This window comes from Asterias amurensis, chromosome 3 (genome assembly GCF_032118995.1).
Source record: "Asterias amurensis chromosome 3, ASM3211899v1".
NCBI lineage: Eukaryota > Metazoa > Echinodermata > Asteroidea > Forcipulatida > Asteriidae > Asterias > Asterias amurensis.
In genome coordinates this window covers 24038576-24052083 of record NC_092650.1, presented here as the reverse complement: position 1 = coordinate 24052083, position 13508 = coordinate 24038576, and the positions used below count along the sequence as shown (strand labels likewise).

General features: G+C 40.7%; 1 protein-coding gene across 8 annotated transcripts in view; it reads left to right on the top strand.

Annotated features, from left to right (window-relative positions):
• LOC139935453 (zinc finger homeobox protein 3-like) overlaps positions 1–13508 on the top strand; it is a 151328-nt gene that overhangs the window by 87200 nt on the left and 50620 nt on the right. For 6 of the 8 annotated variants that reach the window (XM_071930065.1, XM_071930067.1, XM_071930066.1 and 3 more), the window contains one exon: positions 468–704. The gene's annotated coding sequence lies outside the window, so the exon portion shown is untranslated. Of the gene's footprint in view, positions 1–467; positions 705–1821; positions 1932–11448; positions 11615–13508 lie in introns of those variants that run through there. The other 2 variants (XM_071930071.1, XM_071930073.1) reach the window with 2 other exon arrangements.

The following is a 13508-nucleotide window of genomic DNA, read 5'->3' as shown; positions in this document are numbered from 1 at the left end:
CCTTTTCCTGTGACAAATCATTTGCAGGCGGTTATTTTTAGTCTCTTTTTTTTTCCCCCCCTCCATGTTTTATTATAGTTTCTTGTGAAGAGAATCTGGCCATGTCTCGCGGGAGTCAAATTTCTTGTAGCAATGATTTGGTATGGTGGTTACATTACCTGTTGTAATTATACATGTAGAGACAGTGAACATTGGGGCCTGTAACTCATCTGAAATCTCGACCTCACTTAAATTGCTAATGACAGGGTGGCTAATCCGATGGTGGGAAAGTCCTGGCTCCACGGCCAGCCCCAGGAATGCCTTAAGGATCAAAAGAGGAGAGGAACAAAACAAAAAGAGGGTGGAATTGAAAAGGCAACAATACTTATAGCAGCTTAACAGGTCTCCATGGTCCCCCGGGCTGGCTTAATAATCCCCTTTCTCTGTTTTCAGTGAGGCTAATCCTTCTTTGTCTTTGTTCTTAACAGAATTCCTAAACGAGGGTCGAAGTGTGCACACGGATTAAGACTGCATTCTGATGCATGCAGTGGAGGAGAACCCTGAGAAAGAAAGAGAGAGTTAGAGGAGAGAGTTGTCGTCGTCCGTTGTAGATGGTGTACCCCTCTCTAACGGGGTGTTGGTCTCCCACCTGGATTAATTGGTGTTTTCCTGCCGTCGTCCCGAAGACGGCTTGTCCTCTTTAACATTAAGATACTCTACAAAAGGTATGTGCCAACCCCATTTATGCATGCTGTTAATTGTGGACATTTCTGATTTGAGTTTTGTTTGGTGATTGTGGGAATATTTGCACTCTTTTCAGTACTCCACTGGAATTAAAAGGGATTATGCTGATACAGTTAGGTCGAAGAATGCTCAAAGTGAGAGTTGTGTGTATTGATTGGTGGTATTTTTAAAGGATTTGCTTTTTGGGAAAGTTTATGAAAAAGCTGCATGGTAAGTACAGTTTGCAGTAGTTGTACACCAAATATTTCTCTATGAGTTAAAAGAAAAGTCCTGGTGAGTGAACAGCTCAATATTGAGATTATAATGCTCTGAAAGTCTTCAGAAAAAAAAACTGAATTTTCATGTTAGCTATACTTCTCTTATAAATGTAGTGCACTATTCATTTCAAAGCGATAGCGACGAAAAGTCACTTGTGAGTTGCACCACTTTAATTTAGTTTCACAACCTATAGGCCATCAGCGATTTGCTGTTGAGATCTACAGCCATTTTCAACAAACACCAGATAATGCGTAGTGACATCTTTTTTGTTATTACAAAGTAAAACTTTCCCTCCCCATATCATGATTTTGTGTAATCGTACCAACACTCCCTGAACCTTCTCTTAATTCCCCCCTGGCCCGCCTTCGTCTCTCCCCAAATTATAAGTAGGTCTACATCGCCCTTGACCCTATTCCAATTTCCAAGAGATAAACACATTCCTGCAAAACAAACCAAACTCCTAATAATTATGGTGTGCATGTGTGTGTGTGTCTGTGCGAGGGGCCCGGGTCCCTGGCCCTGCAGCGAGCATTGTTTTCAGTCCCAAGCAGCCACCACCAATTAAGCTGTGCCTCAGTGGTGTAATTGTCTCCTGGCTAACCAACCAACCAACCAACCACCAGGCAATCACTGTACCACAGGCTTGTCTTTGAACTTTTTTTTTTATTTCATTATATTCTAACTCTCCCGGTCTTTGGGCATACCAGGCCCGGGTGCTGAATGGGCTTTTCCAGCTCATTAAACCGGCCATTCAAACAGCTGGTGACTTTGAATCCTGCGAGTAAGTCATAAGGGACCTTCAGTGTTTCTACTTCATAGTAGTTGTATAAGCCTCTCCTTCTACTGTTTAGTCATGGAGGACGGACAAGTTGGTGATTTTCTCACTCTCGTCTTCGTCTTGTAAAAGGGGGAAGTTGTTCAGTCTGCGTCTGGGTGTAGAGATTAAATGAGTAAGTGATATATTAAGACAGTCATAACAGGGTCGGTTTCATTTTGTGGAAACTGCTGTAGCGATAGGGGTTTATAAGCCACAATGAAGCAATGACATTGATTAACCAAAAGTGTTTCTGTGCTGATTTAGCTTGTGCTGTTCTTGTTCCAGGGGGTGTGCAGTGGAGGTTTGTTTTCTCTCTGCTTTATCAAAGGTAATGGGGGTGTATTGATAGACACACCAAACAGTGTGGACGCACACTCGCGCACACCAAAGGCTTACAAGGTCAAGCTTGCTGCTATTTAACAACCTGGGTATATTTGTTTCATTGTGGGGCCGCTTTTTACTGGTGGTGCCTTTGTGGACCAGCGGCCCCTTCATTGTCTTTCTGTTGGTGGGGAGCCAATGAGGATCAACCAAGCGTACCTGCATGGAGTAATAGCCCCATTGTGTGGTTCCAATCACAGTTCACAATTCACTGGTTGTGATTCGAGGGAGCTAGCTATACATTAATTCAAAGTGCTCTTTAATCAAACAGGTTCTTCTTCCCCAACGCCCCCCCTCTCTCTCTCTCCCTACTTTCTTTTTGTGTGGACTTTTTTTGTTCATTTGCTTTACAGCGTAACATTCAATTGTTCAGATGTTTTTTTGGATGTCTCTACGATTGATTACCTTGTCAGAAGATTGTAAAAGGAAATGGTTGGATCTAAATTGCCTCGTGACTATATAAGTAGTTTACTTCTCATTTGAATAGATTATATTGTTACACATTTTTTTCGCTGAACGTCGTAGTCAGTTGGAGTTATCCCTACTGCAAGTTCGTAAAAAATAAAAACAACTCACAGAACCCAAATTTGAAAGAAAAAATACAAAAGGTCGCAGGGTTTGTACTCAACATTTTTTTAGTTGACCAGAAAGTTTGTTACAAATCCAAGACAATTTTTATTTTTATATTTTTTTATATACATTTTAAATGTTTTTATTTGAATGGAGTAAGGTCATCATAAAAGAAAGACCGTCACACAAGTCTAGTCTTGAGCTTCAGTGTGATTTTTGTCTCCTGCCTCAACTTTAAAATCTCAGTAGATAACACTGAGTCGCCATCATCAAAACACTCCAAATTAAGATGATGAAGCTCTTGATCATCTAACAAGTTAATTACGGAAATGTCATCGCACAGATACATGAACTTTGCCTCTGGTTCAGCCGAGTCCGGGAAGGGGGGGGGGGTTAGGTCCCCCGCAAGGGGGGCTAAATACAATGCCCCTGTACCTTACCCCCAGCTGACTGAGCTGTCGCTAAAGACCTGTTGAATCTGAGAAGGGGATGTCCAGGTGTCCTTAAACTTCTGCATAGTGCATTGCCCTACAAGGCCGAGTAGTGGTCAGAGAGGGGGAAGGTTGCTTAGGTGAGAGTAGGAGAGGTAGTTATCTGTCTGAACAGCCTGGAATGAGGTCAAAGCTGGGGGTTTGATGAGCAAGGTTTGTTTGGGTTTGGAGCACTGGGAATGCCTGATCTAATTATTTATACACTCCCAAGTGAAGAACAAGGATGTACTCAGCACTTTAGCGAGTTAATCTTGTTAACTCGTTCTGGTCGGAGAGGGGGTCTGGGGCTGGGCGTCTGAGAAAAAGGCGTATTTTATATTAATCATCAATTCATTGTACGGTTGTGTCGAGGAATTGACAGTTTTTTGGTAGAGTATTGCCAAGTCATTTACTGCGAGAGTCATTTACTGCGGATATACATGTTAAAGAATTAAAAAGCTGTGATTTTAATCCCAATTCCCAGCACACACAGTGTGGATGACCGATGCGCGATGTAGAAAGTAAATAAAAGTAGGTAGGGGGGAAAGCAAAAAGCTAGGTGAGTAAGACGACATGTGGCCCTCTTCAAAAACTGGTTGGTACTGTAAAACAAAACAAAATGTGTCTTGTATTTTATACTGACTAAAAAAGGGGGTAATGAAAACTTTGGTCATGCATGTAAAATGTGCACTTTATTTTGTAGTTCGCTGGGAGAAAAAGAAGAGAGAAAAAAGTAGGTGGGGAACATGCCACCCCTTTTTGCCCTCTCCCGGATTCCGTTAATGGGATTTATATACATTGGGGGCAGTGATATACCTCCCAAACCCCGTCCTGATTTCCTTTTGGAAGAAGAGAAAACACATGAACCGGGTATGTTGTACGTGCACCCAGAGGCTGTATCTGGCGCAGGCACGTCCATGTTACCCCCCCCTCCTTCCCTCCCTCCTTGCTTGGCCATAATTTGGGGGTGCTTAGGCTTTGGGTGTACAGGAACAGACAGTTCATGATGTAACTGTTGACAGGATTGGCCAGTGCGTATGTTATCCCTCCACTCTGTGAAAAGGTTAATACTAATCCATATTTCTCCAACATGTGTCCTTACCCTGGCCATTAAATGCCACTGACATTTTAATTCACGGCGGAACTTGTGAACCTTTGAACTCCAACTGTTCTGCTCCCCTTCTTTTTTTCCCCTCCTTTTTTATTCTTTTGTGTCTTTTTTTTTTCCTTCGTCTTAATTGGTGAATCATCAGCAACTTGCTCTCAACACTTCATATTGTTTTCACATGCATATTGATTTCGTCCAGCCGCTGCTTGGCGTGGCTAGCTGCCCCGTTCTGAACAACACTTCAAGTTTTGTAGGCGATTATGCGCTGCGGATATGTTTTATCTCTGTCTGATACTGTTTAGGACCTCAGTCTGGTGCCATGATGCAAGCCAGAGAGGGGCGACAGGTCATGGTACCCTACTTCAGAGTTGTAGGAACTGGTCACCTCTTTGATTCAGTTTTCCAGAACGGCGTAGCTATAAGAGGGCGTGTTCGCCATTCGTAATTAACACAGTTAAAGAAACAGATCATCAAGTGTTGAGAATCTAAAATAGAACATTAATTGCTGATTCATTTGCATTGTTTAATTTATCAGCTGTTTTTTGAAAGTTTTATATGTTCCAACCCAATGAATTAGTGTGTCGGAAAGTGCAAAATTTTACGTCATGAAGAGAAGTGATCAGTTTATTCAATGTTTTTTCTTTGTCAGTTCTTTGTAGTATTGTTTTTATGTACTTGATTATTAATCTTTCTATATTTAGTTATTGTTTAAAACGAAAGACAGGCTAAATTCATACAGACTATTGTGGTGTTTTTAGAAGAAAAAAAAAAACATGTGCACAGTTTAAACTGATGGATTTGTGCTCTTGATGTCTTATGTAGGGGGGGGGGGGAGAGACATCCACAAATATCTTGGCAAGTCTCGGCCCTTGGAGTCCAAGCGACTGAGAGGGCAGTGTTTCTCTCTTCTGGCAAATCCCTAGGATGTGATCATGTTGTGGCCATTTTGCCGGCGCTGACATTCAACTAAAAGCCCATCATCTGATAGGGACTTAAAAAACAATTAATAAATTAAATGCCCCGTCTTAACTTGGGAATCCAGTACTTTATTTTATGTGAGAGCTTTTTTATTGCCTATTCATCTTCTTCGTTTATGGACAGCGTCAACGATGCGTCCTGATAATATGTTTACCGAAATTGTTCCAGATTCTGGCCTGCTGTAATTAAGTGAAGTGAGGATAGATTGATGTTAGGGAGAGAAAATGAAAGGTAGGCCAAAGGATTTCAAGAGAAAAGGAACACAAAAAAAAACCCTAGTTTTAATGAGTTTATTGCACTTGATGTAGACCACCCAGAAATTGGGAAAAAAAATTGGCCCATGGAGAGAGTCACCCTAAACAATGAGCAGCCCGGCTTCGTGCCTCCTTAAGTTAGGTTAGTCCACTCCCTTTAAAGGGGTGGTAATGTTGATTTAGGAAAGCGTTCATCTTGTGATGAAATTTCATCAAACTGTGAAACTTTATCAACAATTTAAGCTCACATGTTGAGAAACTAAATAAAAACAGTCTTTCTGTCCCCCCCCCCAACATAAACTTTTACTTTGAACACACACACTGCCCTTTTTCCACTTTATTTAGATTTGTTTTCCTCTCTTTTTTTAATTTTTTATTTTCGTATTTAATTTTTCAATTCATGTTTGCTTTTGTCTGTCTTCAATTAATGAGTTGTCAGTGTTGATACACTGTTGTTTTTTGTGCCTTTTTAGCTGTCCCGATTTATTATCTTTCACAAGAGTTTTCATATTAAATCAGCAGTGGCTGTATCAGTTACCCTCGGTAATGATGGCCGTAATATAAATATTAGAAAACAAATGAAAATGACTCATGCATTTGTACCAATTTGACATCAAGAAAGGCTCACCGCCGTGTACAAATTAAGAACAACCTCCGAAAAGGGGATTTTCATTTTGATCCAGTCCAACGGTATTACCGTCCCTTTAAGCCGACATAGCTCTCTCTTGGGAAAATTTTCCCACAAAGGATGCTGGCTTCAAATAAATAAAGACAAAGTGGGGAGATTAACTGAGGTCAACCATGACATTTCGGGTCATACTTGGGTAGTTTATGTTAACTTACTTAAACCATTACTAATCTGTACCAGTTGTTGGTAATGAAAGATGGTGAAATATATACAAGCATGCATGGCACACTAACCGTTGTTGACTAGTAATATCTCGTGAGATAAATAGGTACTTTTTAAAAAGGGCTGTAAACTTTAGTAGCAAAAGTGCTAGAAACCTGTATGTCTGTGCCACATTTATCTTGTATTTGTTTTTCTGTTTGATTTTGAGCTGTCTGTACTGTGCTCGAATCCTTTGTTCATACACAAAGAGTCAAAAGTCAACAACAGCACTGCTAAAAGAATTTATGTCCCCACAAATTTGAATAAATGCCAAAGAAACAATGAACTGCGTGATTGTATTGATGATCTTTAGATGATTAAGACAAACTGCTTCAGTGAATTATCAAAATAGAACTTACGGAACAGTTTTTTGTTTTCAGCTATGATTCAACCTTTTCATGCTGTCTGGTTATTATTCATCAACCTTGCAGGGAACTTTTGCTTTGCATTATTTGCTTTATAATCGCCCTGACTTAAGACTGGGGATTGTGTGTCTAACAAACTCATCATTAGTCAGAATTGGGGGACGTGAATTCGTCGGGTTGTAAGTTGGATCTTTGTGTCATCGTTGCTTTGTTTTTAATTTGTTGGCGCTGAGTGTTAACAATCGAGTGTGTAGTTTACAAGAACAATGATCAGTAAATGATACGGAGTAGCTTTTGGAAATCACCACTTGGGTTCGAGGATGACACTATCAATACAAATGATGTATCCAGAACAAAAAAATCTTAAATTTTGTTGTTTACGTTTTAAGATCTGTTTGCCTTTTATTTCAACAAAAAAAAACAGACGATATAACTCAACTTTGTGGCAGAGAAAAAGCTTTTTCCAACTGGCATAGAATTAGTTAAAAAGTATCCAAATTGTTCATATATGTAAAATTTCATGGATTGAAAGTGTGCTGAGTATTATGGTAAAGAAAGTTGATGATCTCTTTAATGGATTTCTGTAGGTGAAAACAAGTGTAAATGCTTCACTCTCCTTCTCCAGTCTTAATGTTTTCTTTATCCATAATTTCATCGTTAGCGGAGGCGACCATGATTTATCATTTGTCAAGTATTTTTTCTTAATTAGCCAGGAAACATATTCAGCTCTATACGCTCTGACAGAGGCGTCAGCGAGTTTGAATTAATCCATTAATTATTTAGTTATCCCAGGCATATACTCATTACAATTAGGCCCTGGGTAAATATTCCATGGACCCTTCTCACTCACTTTTTTAATTTAGATAATTACACTTGCGTATCTTGAGTGTGTACGCATGTGTGTGTGTTTGAGGACAGTTTTTTTTCCCATGTTTTTTTTTTTTTTTTTTTTTTCTCTCCCATATCTTTTTCTTCTCTCGCTGTGGTCATGTGACACACTGAGCCAACAAGCGTAGGGGTCCGAAGAGTGAGGGGCTTGATCACTGTGAGAGGGCAAACAAAGAAACAAGGAAAGTGGGTCAATGTAATCAAGTAGGTTAATGGGGCGACCCGTTAATGACTTACCAGTGGGTGTAGCGAGGGCCCAGGTTTGGCACCTGCAAATCAGTTAAATGGCTTCATGTCATTGCGCTGGCTAATGTGCTGTTCAATATTGTTGACGCCTGTGTGGAAGTATGCGACTGTATAATGGAACAGTAGCGAGTTTACTCTCTGGTGCGGGATCATAGACCCCTGCTCTACACCAGTAGAGCGTGTCCGTCCGCAGTTGAATGTCTTCTCCTTCCAGAGGAAGGTCTGCATTCATCAAGAATTTCACTTGACATGTTTGGTTGAGATAACAAATGGGGGAATCTCCACCGCAAGTAATGGACCTTTATCATGGTGCGGCCATCTTGATTTTCTCCCATTCAAATCAATGTAACCAAACCGAGGCTTGTAGGAGGAAGAGTCTGGTTCTGTTTTGATAATTGGATATTAGAATTTAATTACTTCTACTGGATACAAGGAACATGACCAAGATGATGGAAGTATGATAATGTTTCGTGAAGCTTAATAACAATAGTGTGCCCATTTTGAGTTTATGGTTAGTTTGAACATACAAATTTGATTCCTGTCCATCTTAAAAAACATTTTTGAGGAAAGGTTCTCTAAAGGGTTGATGACTTACCTAATCATTCAGATGAAATATTGAACTCAATCGAATTGAACTCAATCAATCAACATTCTTGATTCGACTGCATACACAGTCGAATGAACCTAACCCTGAATATATAAAATGATTAATATGTGTTTGGGGATTAACATAAATTGTTCACTGAATCTTCTATGTCATTGAGTAGTTGTATAGACCTGTTTGTTTGTATGCCTATTTGTTTGTGATTCTTTTAAAGTATGTGGCACAATTGCCACCTGGAATAAGTTTTCAATCCGGGTGTTTGGTACAGGGATACACTGCTGCAGGATCCGTGAACTGTCTCTTCGTCAAAACAGGGTAGCTATCGTCCAGTTAATTTGATGATCTTCAAATGAAGTAACGTCTATAACATGTCAAGTCCTTCCCTTTAAGATGGATGTCATAAAGTTGTGAGGGATCGGTCTGCGCAGTATTTGATGTAATCAGTTTGGATGTTTTGGCTTGTCAGGAACAGATGAGGAGGAAGAAAAAGTAGAGAAGAAACCAATATGTTGGCAAGTGGTTAATACGAAGAGGAAAGGGGACAGGATTCCTCTATGCTACCCGCCTGGGGTAATTTGTACAGACTGTAACACTAATTTCCACTCCTTCTAATTTGCAATTTTCCCCCCCTATCATTTTTTGTGTGTCCCCCCTTCTCCTCTCCTATATCACAGTGGCTGGTTGTCTAGATGGGGGACCCCATGACCCGTGCTAACCCAGATTCGGGGTGACAGTTTGCAGTCCTTTTCCTGTTGTTGCCTGTGAGTTGGCACAATTAGATTAAGGGCATGTCTAGGGGGGGTGCTTGATCGGAATATACACACACATATAACCGACTGGCTGTTGGGGTGTCTTTAGGACAATGCGAGTATCGATCACGGTTTAGGCATGTGGGTTTCTTTTCTTGGTTTGGGTTCTTCTCCTTGGAACTACTAGCAGCTGAAAGGTTGGGTTTCCTGCAGAGTCAATGCTCGGTGTCAAGAAAATTATTGAGACATCTGGCAACAAAGCCATCCTTGCCGTGTTGATTTGAACTTGAGTGTCAGTTTGTTTTTGGGGTTGTTGTTAATTTTTTTCTTCGTTTTTTTTTTCCTTCGCGTCCTCTTTCTCTCTTTTTCTCCTCTATAACAAAATTGTAAACCAATTAAACCAGTGACTTTTTGTTCAGCCCAAAATTGGTTTATGTTAATTATTTGATGAAAGAGATAAATGTTGAGTGTTTGGTTATATAATCTTCTTTTTTTTGGTGCGAACTAAAAAATTAACAGCCTTTTGACATAAGCAGAGCCTCTTACAATTTAGCCTTCGAGAAGACTCTGCTAGGGTTGAACCGTAAGCCCATTTACTTTTCCCCCACCATCTATAACCATAGTAAGCAAGTTGCAATACCTAATGTGCTCCTTTTTACATCTTTTTTTCCTTTAACAATTTGTTTTATTATTAAGGTAAAACAAATCTGTCATATTATAATACGACTTTATGGAAGAAAAACATATTTTTGAAGAAATTCTGTTGATTTTTTTTTTTTTTTATATAAAACAACATTGTCAAAAACAATTCTTGAAGACTATTTTGTTTGCCCTTCCTTAACCTTAGTTAATTACAAGACACAGGGTTTCCGTAGGCAACCCTGAAGTAAAACCTCTGTACAGAATTATCATTTTCAAACTGTGTACCAATAATCAAATTATAATCTGGGTTAACGCAAAGAGAGACCAGCTGTTACCTTGTAAATTCTCAAAAAATGATTTGGAGCTTTTTTTGAAAGAGATCTTATGTGGCTGTCAGGCCCTGACAAATTTATGCCATACTAAATTGGCGACAGAAGTATAAACACTTTTTAAAAAACATTTCAGCTAAGCAAGCAAGAGGGCCAGTGAATATTTATCAGCCAGGCCTTGTCAGTGGGAGAAGACATATGGAAGCAATAATGAAAGATTTTAATGTCATTTGGAGAAAATATGCAATCTCGAGTAGGGAGTTGATGAGGTAGCAACACATTACGCAGGTTTCGACCGCGTCTTTCTTGACCGGGCCGCGTCGTCAAGAGACTCTCCGGGGCTCACGATCTTAACGAGGATAGACGATGCCCATTTACAGGTCCGGCGAGTTTATTCCAGTGCATTCGGAGGTAGTCATAATCTGCTTTTCTCTTGTACTTGCCTCTTGCCTTTTTAGTAGATTCATCTCTCTGATTAGCAACATGTCAGGCAATGGGGCACTTGAGTCCCAGCGCTTAATGGAAACAATTATGCAAATGCATATTTCCATATCTGCGCATCACTGAATGCAAGTTGTTAGTCACCTTCTTTTTTTCTTTTTTCTCTGTGGTTTGCTTTTTTTCTTCTTATCGTATTCTTTCTTTTCTTCATTGACTCCCGCCCTTCTCTATCTCGCTCATTACTGGGCCAACGTCGCTGTCTTTACACGGCCTCTGAATTCCAGCGCTGCTAAGTGTACCCATTGCAATCACATGATATACCTGAGATTAGAACTCGATACCCAGCCTAGTATAAAACAGTACAAGTTGGTACTCAGGCGGGCCCGGCCAGCCAGGCTGTGCCTTTTTTTTTTTTCCTTCCCCTAATGCCTTGCGTAGTTGATTGTGTAGATGAGTGGAAGTTGATCAGTGCTGGGGAGAAACTATTAGTCATTCGTGTCCACATGGGGTTTAATGACCCTATGACATTAGCAAGCCTGATCAGCCGCCTGCCAACATTAATTTCTTGTACCGAGGCTTGTGTATGCATTCATTTACTGGGGTCTCCAGTCAGTGCTTTGTATGAGTTGAGAGAGAGGGAGAGAAAGTGGAGGGTCTCCAGTTGAAATTACAGTGGCTTGGTCCATTTGAGCTGGTGACGGTCTCTGTGTGTGTACTGCACTCTGACATGCCAGGGGGAAGGAGTTGTTTTACCCTCAATGGTAACCTGTTGGGATGATAAAACCTGTTGGTCCTACAAACAATAGTCACTACTTCAGTTCCCACAGTCAATAGCAGATGGTCACTGGATGGTCACTCGGCAGCAGCACGGACACATGTCAGAGTTCAAAGGTCAATGTCAGGTAGGTGGTTTATTTTTAATTCATTGGTAGCTTTCAGGCCACAGTGCGGTGTTCAAATACTCCATGTTTGCCCTTTTGAAAAGATGTTCCCACACTCATGTGTATGAATCGGTTTATCAGGAAAAGCAGCCAAGCCTTTGTCGTTCGTGAATCAATCTGCTAGTGAGGCATGACTGGGGTAAACCCCACTACCCTGGAAGCACGCCACCACGCTGCAGCCTTGGCTGTTGAATGCAATGGCCATGGGACGGTAGTGCATAGTCAATGGGGCTGATACTGACTAATGGTCATCTGTAGAGAGAGAGTTTGTCAAGGCAAGGTGGGAGTGGGTTACAACATTGTGACAGAGCCCTCATGTTTAGGGAACAGCGTCAAACATCACATTCTTTTCAGTCCTTAACGCTTTTCCTGTGGAGCAAACTGGGTTGCTTTTTAACAGCTCAGATATTTTGATGGTTGTCTGGCGTGCAATCTATAAACCATATTGCACACAATATTTGTGGCACAGTTGTCTGTCAAACTGCTCTGTACATGTGATTTTAGTATCATCATCAATCCTACTAAAGTAACAGGTTTATTCTCATGTCATGTTTGTTTGGGTTTTTGCTGTCCTCTTTCTGCCAATGCTGTCATCTAGCTGTACTGAACATGGTTATGTGTGTAGCACTTTTGAATTGCCATATGAGGATGATTTTGAAATGAAAATGGGTCATTGTTATCAATGACATGTCTTCTTATCAAACTCTTGTGAATCTGTGGATGAGTCCGCAATGATTCATTAAAAAAAAAGACGACACTGAAACATCCGTCACCTTCTGACAGCAGTCTTCCTCTTCGGGGGGAAAAAAAAGAAAAGGGAAGAACAGAAAGAAAAAAAAAACCACTTTGTTAAAAGTCAAGTAATTTGCCTGTAACGAGTTTCCCTCCCGGAAAGAACAACCTGACTTTTTAGCCTACTTGTGATGTCACTTGAAACTTACTCCAGAGCCTTTTCCTGTCCTGCCTCACCGAGCTTAGGCCGGTCTCTCTGCCTCTGGCTCTCGTAATTTCTTTTGTTGTGTTCATTCCATTTGCCGTAATCACCATGCCCATCCTTTTTTCATATTTTTTTTCTTCGCCAAAATCTGTTCGGGAAAAAAAGATAGAATACATCTCTCAAGTGGCCGGGACGGCTAGCGGATAGGAACCCAATACTTGCATCGCTAGCTTACGGGGTATTCCCGTCTTCCCTATAGTCACTAACGGGCATACCTGTACCAGCTTTGATTTATTTGTTTCATCCAGCTCTAATTCATCATTACTGGGGGTTGTTGCAGTCTCCCTCCGCAATCTCTGACAGTCAAGGTGGGATTGTAATCGGAGACTCCTTTACATATTTCTTGCCCTCGTGCCTCAACAATCGGGCATGCAATCTGGCCAGTGCGCATAAAATAACCTATCCCTCTTTGTTTTGATTTCGCCTAAATTGGATTGGGGAGGTGTCACTCACATCAGCAGCATATGGGATAATATCTCTAGAGTCCCCTGGCGCTCTGCTTGCCTGGAACAACCAGGGCAATAACCTGCCTCTGATGAAGAAAAGTTCAACCAACCTTCTTTTTTTTTTACCTCTCTTTTTTCTCACTCTGTGCTCCCTCCCTTCTTGTACTAAAGAAGACTGTCATTTGCATACCACTGCCTGTATTAACACCATGCCTCTAAGCCTTCACAAGGTCAGGTTGGGGAAAACCACATTATTATCAAAGCGGTCTACCAAGTAATGGAATGCTGCCTGTACTAGGTTTGTGGAGGATTGTTTTTTTCTTTTTTTCTTTCCCGTCTTTCTTTAAAGACAGGAAAGGATTTTGCCTGTAGTACAAAATGCAACAAGTCGTATGTCAATCAACTTTCTTCA